Here is an 8226-nt window from a genome sequence, read left to right on the forward strand (position 1 = left end):
TGATCAAATCATGAACTGTATGGAAAATAAAGGGTCAGTGCCACCCATCAGATGGAGCTGTTTACGGAATGTGCACCATTCTTCTTCTTCTTCTTCTAATAAAGCCAATTGAAGGACACAGAGGTCAGAGTGAAAGCTATCCTGGGTTTGGGAATCAGTACATTAGGTAGTAAGTCTGACAACACCTGGGTGTTGTGGGTTTTCCAGGTTGTATGGCCGTGTTCCAGTAGCATTCGGAGAAGATGCCAGACACAGATGCAGGTGAAACATCAGGAGAAAATGCTACTGGAAACTGGTCATACAACCTGGAAAACCCGCAACACCCTAATGATTCCAGCCATGAAAGCCTTTGACAATACATTCAACAATACATTTGACAACACCATTTCTTCTTCCTGAAGGGATGGTATTTTGCAGCAGAATTTAAATGATGCTGAAGTTCCAAAGGACCCAAAGCCTTTGCTTGGTTTAAAATTGAGATTTGGAATAACCCTAAAGCTCTGCATGCCTGGAGGTCACCGCACTTGGAAGCACTTTATACAAAAAGCAGGCTTTGGACCGGAGGCTCTTCCACTGGGTCACAGACCCTCCCCTCAATATAATAAACCATGGTGGTTGAATTGGAGCATCGGGAAGCAAGGACTGCAAAGGCGGCGCTCCCCTGTGCTGGAATATCTTCATACAGACCCAACGTCACAGCCATGATGGCGGAACAAACAGCATCCCTGTCAGATTGTGAAACCGTTGGTTCAAAAAGCTTTATTGGAAGGCATCAGTGGCTGGCAAGAGGAAAGCCAAAAGCCAATTCTAGATGGTCTTCTTCTCTCAAACCCAAAGCACCCCTCCTCCCCCCTCCCATCTCCCCGTGCTAAACCGCTGCACAGCACAGAGACAGATCTTCAAGGCACAGTTGCAGGCGGCCTCCCCGGATGCGGGGCTCCCTCCGGACAATCCCGCTCTGCCACTCTGAGGCTGCTCCGTTTGTGCGGGGACAAAATCTGGGGCAGAAGAGGGGGGGGGGCGGGTTCAATGGGGATGACTCAGGAGAGGGTTCTTCTGTCTTTAATAGCAAGCCTTTATTGGCATAGAGCAGTACAACAATAATAAAAACAGATTAAAAAGCACACAATACAGGATATACGTGTTAGGACGAAGGAAATCTACTGGCGTTTAGTAATTTCCAGGAGGAAGTCTGCCACTGTCATACAGGGAGAAGGATCAGGGTTGTCCGACAAGTAGTGTAATCTGATGAAATCGGGGAGATGGGGTGAATGTAAAGGAGTGAGATTCACATGCTGGGATCTGATTCCCTTGAATCTGAGACAGTGAAGGAATCGGTGGGCCAGAGATTCAACTGAGCCGTCGTTACACGGGCACCATCTTTTGGCCTTTTCTTGCTTGTTAAATCTGCCATGCGACAAGGCAGGAGGCAGAGGGCCCTCCTCCTGGTGGTTGTGGGCTTCCCATGTCAGACTCCCGCAGGCCCGTCTGCCTCTAAGACGCCAAGTCCCCACAAGCGGGATTCGCTTCCTTTCTTTGCCGCTGGGCTTCGCCCCGGGGCTCTGGGCGGGCGGGCGGGCGGGGGACGCGACGCCCCCCCCCCCCCCCCCCCCCCCCCCCCCCCCCCGGGCTGCTCGGGCCGTCCCGAAAGCCCAGCGCCGCCCCCTCTCCCCCGCCCACGCGGTCGGCCAGCGGGCATGCGCAGAGGAGGGAGGCCGGCCGGCCCGCGAGCGCCCCGCTCCCTCCGGCGCAGTTGCCGGCCCGTCCGCCAGGGGCCGCCACCACGGGGCTCCCTGGCCGGCCTCAGAGAGCCGCGGTGGCCTTTCCGGCGCCCCGCCTCCGCCGCGCCCCCATTGGGTGTCCGTGCGCAGGAGCCCTCCCGCGATTGGCCCGCCGCCCGGCCGTGGCGCTCCCGGGTTCGCCTGCTGCTGCCGCTGCCGCTGCTGCCGCTGCTGCCGCGCCGGAGGGGCCGCCCGAGAGAGCGAGCGAGCGAGCGAGCGGAGGAGCCGCGGCCTTTCCCGCCAGCCTCGACGCCGCCGCCGCCGCCGCCGCCGCCGGAGGGGAGCGCCGCCATGGGCCGGGCCGGCGGGCGGGCGAGGCCGGGGCCGGCGGGCGGGCCACCCCCCCCCCCCCCCTCCCCCCCCCCCCCCCCCCCCCCCCCCCCCCCTCCCCCCCCCCCCCCCCCCCTCCTTCCTCCCCCCCCTCCCCCCCCCCCCCCCCCCCCCTCCCCCGGCGGCCTCCTCCCCCCCCCCCACCCCCCCCCCCCCCCCCCCCCCCCCCCCCCGCCCCCCCCCCCCCGCCTTCCTCTCCCCCCCCCCCTTCCCCCCCCCCCCCCCACCCCCCCCCCCCCCCCCCACCCCCCCCGCCCCCACCCCCCCCCCCCCCCACCCCCCCCCCCCCCCACCCCCCCCCCCCCCCACCCCCCCCCCCCCCCACCCCCCCCCCCCCCCACCCCCCCCCCCCCCCACCCCCCCCCCCCCCCACCCCCCCCCCCCCCCACCCCCCCCCCCCCCCACCCCCCCCCCCCCCCACCCCCCCCCCCCCCCACCCCCCCCCCCCCCCACCCCCCCCCCCCCCCACCCCCCCCCCCCCCCACCCCCCCCCCCCCCCACCCCCCCCCCCCCCCACCCCCCCCCCCCCCCACCCCCCCCCCCCCCCACCCCCCCCCCCCCCCACCCCCCCCCCCCCCCACCCCCCCCCCCCCCCACCCCCCCCCCCCCCCACCCCCCCCCCCCCCCACCCCCCCCCCCCCCCACCCCCCCCCCCCCCCACCCCCCCCCCCCCCCACCCCCCCCCCCCCCCACCCCCCCCCCCCCCCACCCCCCCCCCCCCCCACCCCCCCCCCCCCCCACCCCCCCCCCCCCCCACCCCCCCCCCCCCCCACCCCCCCCCCCCCCCACCCCCCCCCCCCCCCACCCCCCCCCCCCCCCACCCCCCCCCCCCCCCACCCCCCCCCCCCCCCACCCCCCCCCCCCCCCACCCCCCCCCCCCCCCACCCCCCCCCCCCCCCACCCCCCCCCCCCCCCACCCCCCCCCCCCCCCACCCCCCCCCCCCCCCACCCCCCCCCCCCCCCACCCCCCCCCCCCCCCACCCCCCCCCCCCCCCACCCCCCCCCCCCCCCACCCCCCCCCCCCCCCACCCCCCCCCCCCCCCACCCCCCCCCCCCCCCACCCCCCCCCCCCCCCACCCCCCCCCCCCCCCACCCCCCCCCCCCCCCACCCCCCCCCCCCCCCACCCCCCCCCCCCCCCACCCCCCCCCCCCCCCACCCCCCCCCCCCCCCACCCCCCCCCCCCCCCACCCCCCCCCCCCCCCACCCCCCCCCCCCCCCACCCCCCCCCCCCCCCACCCCCCCCCCCCCCCACCCCCCCCCCCCCCCACCCCCCCCCCCCCCCACCCCCCCCCCCCCCCACCCCCCCCCCCCCCCACCCCCCCCCCCCCCCACCCCCCCCCCCCCCCACCCCCCCCCCCCCCCACCCCCCCCCCCCCCCACCCCCCCCCCCCCCCACCCCCCCCCCCCCCCACCCCCCCCCCCCCCCACCCCCCCCCCCCCCCACCCCCCCCCCCCCCCACCCCCCCCCCCCCCCACCCCCCCCCCCCCCCACCCCCCCCCCCCCCCACCCCCCCCCCCCCCCACCCCCCCCCCCCCCCACCCCCCCCCCCCCCCACCCCCCCCCCCCCCCACCCCCCCCCCCCCCCACCCCCCCCCCCCCCCACCCCCCCCCCCCCCCACCCCCCCCCCCCCCCACCCCCCCCCCCCCCCACCCCCCCCCCCCCCCACCCCCCCCCCCCCCCACCCCCCCCCCCCCCCACCCCCCCCCCCCCCCACCCCCCCCCCCCCCCACCCCCCCCCCCCCCCACCCCCCCCCCCCCCCACCCCCCCCCCCCCCCACCCCCCCCCCCCCCCACCCCCCCCCCCCCCCACCCCCCCCCCCCCCCACCCCCCCCCCCCCCCACCCCCCCCCCCCCCCACCCCCCCCCCCCCCCACCCCCCCCCCCCCCCACCCCCCCCCCCCCCCACCCCCCCCCCCCCCCACCCCCCCCCCCCCCCACCCCCCCCCCCCCCCACCCCCCCCCCCCCCCACCCCCCCCCCCCCCCACCCCCCCCCCCCCCCACCCCCCCCCCCCCCCACCCCCCCCCCCCCCCACCCCCCCCCCCCCCCACCCCCCCCCCCCCCCACCCCCCCCCCCCCCCACCCCCCCCCCCCCCCACCCCCCCCCCCCCCCACCCCCCCCCCCCCCCACCCCCCCCCCCCCCCACCCCCCCCCCCCCCCACCCCCCCCCCCCCCCACCCCCCCCCCCCCCCACCCCCCCCCCCCCCCACCCCCCCCCCCCCCCACCCCCCCCCCCCCCCACCCCCCCCCCCCCCCACCCCCCCCCCCCCCCACCCCCCCCCCCCCCCACCCCCCCCCCCCCCCACCCCCCCCCCCCCCCACCCCCCCCCCCCCCCACCCCCCCCCCCCCCCACCCCCCCCCCCCCCCACCCCCCCCCCCCCCCACCCCCCCCCCCCCCCACCCCCCCCCCCCCCCACCCCCCCCCCCCCCCACCCCCCCCCCCCCCCACCCCCCCCCCCCCCCACCCCCCCCCCCCCCCACCCCCCCCCCCCCCCACCCCCCCCCCCCCCCACCCCCCCCCCCCCCCACCCCCCCCCCCCCCCACCCCCCCCCCCCCCCACCCCCCCCCCCCCCCACCCCCCCCCCCCCCCACCCCCCCCCCCCCCCACCCCCCCCCCCCCCCACCCCCCCCCCCCCCCACCCCCCCCCCCCCCCACCCCCCCCCCCCCCCACCCCCCCCCCCCCCCACCCCCCCCCCCCCCCACCCCCCCCCCCCCCCACCCCCCCCCCCCCCCACCCCCCCCCCCCCCCACCCCCCCCCCCCCCCACCCCCCCCCCCCCCCACCCCCCCCCCCCCCCACCCCCCCCCCCCCCCACCCCCCCCCCCCCCCACCCCCCCCCCCCCCCACCCCCCCCCCCCCCCACCCCCCCCCCCCCCCACCCCCCCCCCCCCCCACCCCCCCCCCCCCCCACCCCCCCCCCCCCCCACCCCCCCCCCCCCCCACCCCCCCCCCCCCCCACCCCCCCCCCCCCCCACCCCCCCCCCCCCCCACCCCCCCCCCCCCCCACCCCCCCCCCCCCCCACCCCCCCCCCCCCCCACCCCCCCCCCCCCCCACCCCCCCCCCCCCCCACCCCCCCCCCCCCCCACCCCCCCCCCCCCCCACCCCCCCCCCCCCCCACCCCCCCCCCCCCCCACCCCCCCCCCCCCCCACCCCCCCCCCCCCCCACCCCCCCCCCCCCCCACCCCCCCCCCCCCCCACCCCCCCCCCCCCCCACCCCCCCCCCCCCCCACCCCCCCCCCCCCCCACCCCCCCCCCCCCCCACCCCCCCCCCCCCCCACCCCCCCCCCCCCCCACCCCCCCCCCCCCCCACCCCCCCCCCCCCCCACCCCCCCCCCCCCCCACCCCCCCCCCCCCCCACCCCCCCCCCCCCCCACCCCCCCCCCCCCCCACCCCCCCCCCCCCCCACCCCCCCCCCCCCCCACCCCCCCCCCCCCCCACCCCCCCCCCCCCCCACCCCCCCCCCCCCCCACCCCCCCCCCCCCCCACCCCCCCCCCCCCCCACCCCCCCCCCCCCCCACCCCCCCCCCCCCCCACCCCCCCCCCCCCCCACCCCCCCCCCCCCCCACCCCCCCCCCCCCCCACCCCCCCCCCCCCCCACCCCCCCCCCCCCCCACCCCCCCCCCCCCCCACCCCCCCCCCCCCCCACCCCCCCCCCCCCCCACCCCCCCCCCCCCCCACCCCCCCCCCCCCCCACCCCCCCCCCCCCCCACCCCCCCCCCCCCCCACCCCCCCCCCCCCCCACCCCCCCCCCCCCCCACCCCCCCCCCCCCCCACCCCCCCCCCCCCCCACCCCCCCCCCCCCCCACCCCCCCCCCCCCCCACCCCCCCCCCCCCCCACCCCCCCCCCCCCCCACCCCCCCCCCCCCCCACCCCCCCCCCCCCCCACCCCCCCCCCCCCCCACCCCCCCCCCCCCCCACCCCCCCCCCCCCCCACCCCCCCCCCCCCCCACCCCCCCCCCCCCCCACCCCCCCCCCCCCCCACCCCCCCCCCCCCCCACCCCCCCCCCCCCCCACCCCCCCCCCCCCCCACCCCCCCCCCCCCCCACCCCCCCCCCCCCCCACCCCCCCCCCCCCCCACCCCCCCCCCCCCCCACCCCCCCCCCCCCCCACCCCCCCCCCCCCCCACCCCCCCCCCCCCCCACCCCCCCCCCCCCCCACCCCCCCCCCCCCCCACCCCCCCCCCCCCCCACCCCCCCCCCCCCCCACCCCCCCCCCCCCCCACCCCCCCCCCCCCCCACCCCCCCCCCCCCCCACCCCCCCCCCCCCCCACCCCCCCCCCCCCCCACCCCCCCCCCCCCCCACCCCCCCCCCCCCCCACCCCCCCCCCCCCCCACCCCCCCCCCCCCCCACCCCCCCCCCCCCCCACCCCCCCCCCCCCCCACCCCCCCCCCCCCCCACCCCCCCCCCCCCCCACCCCCCCCCCCCCCCACCCCCCCCCCCCCCCACCCCCCCCCCCCCCCACCCCCCCCCCCCCCCACCCCCCCCCCCCCCCACCCCCCCCCCCCCCCACCCCCCCCCCCCCCCACCCCCCCCCCCCCCCACCCCCCCCCCCCCCCACCCCCCCCCCCCCCCACCCCCCCCCCCCCCCACCCCCCCCCCCCCCCACCCCCCCCCCCCCCCACCCCCCCCCCCCCCCACCCCCCCCCCCCCCCACCCCCCCCCCCCCCCACCCCCCCCCCCCCCCACCCCCCCCCCCCCCCACCCCCCCCCCCCCCCACCCCCCCCCCCCCCCACCCCCCCCCCCCCCCACCCCCCCCCCCCCCCACCCCCCCCCCCCCCCACCCCCCCCCCCCCCCACCCCCCCCCCCCCCCACCCCCCCCCCCCCCCACCCCCCCCCCCCCCCACCCCCCCCCCCCCCCACCCCCCCCCCCCCCCACCCCCCCCCCCCCCCACCCCCCCCCCCCCCCACCCCCCCCCCCCCCCACCCCCCCCCCCCCCCACCCCCCCCCCCCCCCACCCCCCCCCCCCCCCACCCCCCCCCCCCCCCACCCCCCCCCCCCCCCACCCCCCCCCCCCCCCACCCCCCCCCCCCCCCACCCCCCCCCCCCCCCACCCCCCCCCCCCCCCACCCCCCCCCCCCCCCACCCCCCCCCCCCCCCACCCCCCCCCCCCCCCACCCCCCCCCCCCCCCACCCCCCCCCCCCCCCACCCCCCCCCCCCCCCACCCCCCCCCCCCCCCACCCCCCCCCCCCCCCACCCCCCCCCCCCCCCACCCCCCCCCCCCCCCACCCCCCCCCCCCCCCACCCCCCCCCCCCCCCACCCCCCCCCCCCCCCACCCCCCCCCCCCCCCACCCCCCCCCCCCCCCACCCCCCCCCCCCCCCACCCCCCCCCCCCCCCACCCCCCCCCCCCCCCACCCCCCCCCCCCCCCACCCCCCCCCCCCCCCACCCCCCCCCCCCCCCACCCCCCCCCCCCCCCACCCCCCCCCCCCCCCACCCCCCCCCCCCCCCACCCCCCCCCCCCCCCACCCCCCCCCCCCCCCACCCCCCCCCCCCCCCACCCCCCCCCCCCCCCACCCCCCCCCCCCCCCACCCCCCCCCCCCCCCACCCCCCCCCCCCCCCACCCCCCCCCCCCCCCACCCCCCCCCCCCCCCACCCCCCCCCCCCCCCACCCCCCCCCCCCCCCACCCCCCCCCCCCCCCACCCCCCCCCCCCCCCACCCCCCCCCCCCCCCACCCCCCCCCCCCCCCACCCCCCCCCCCCCCCACCCCCCCCCCCCCCCACCCCCCCCCCCCCCCACCCCCCCCCCCCCCCACCCCCCCCCCCCCCCACCCCCCCCCCCCCCCACCCCCCCCCCCCCCCACCCCCCCCCCCCCCCACCCCCCCCCCCCCCCACCCCCCCCCCCCCCCACCCCCCCCCCCCCCCACCCCCCCCCCCCCCCACCCCCCCCCCCCCCCACCCCCCCCCCCCCCCACCCCCCCCCCCCCCCACCCCCCCCCCCCCCCACCCCCCCCCCCCCCCACCCCCCCCCCCCCCCACCCCCCCCCCCCCCCACCCCCCCCCCCCCCCACCCCCCCCCCCCCCCACCCCCCCCCCCCCCCACCCCCCCCCCCCCCCACCCCCCCCCCCCCCCACCCCCCCCCCCCCCCACCCCCCCCCCCCCCC

This window comes from Sphaerodactylus townsendi, linkage group LG17 (genome assembly GCF_021028975.2).
Source record: "Sphaerodactylus townsendi isolate TG3544 linkage group LG17, MPM_Stown_v2.3, whole genome shotgun sequence".
Lineage (NCBI taxonomy): Eukaryota > Metazoa > Chordata > Lepidosauria > Squamata > Sphaerodactylidae > Sphaerodactylus > Sphaerodactylus townsendi.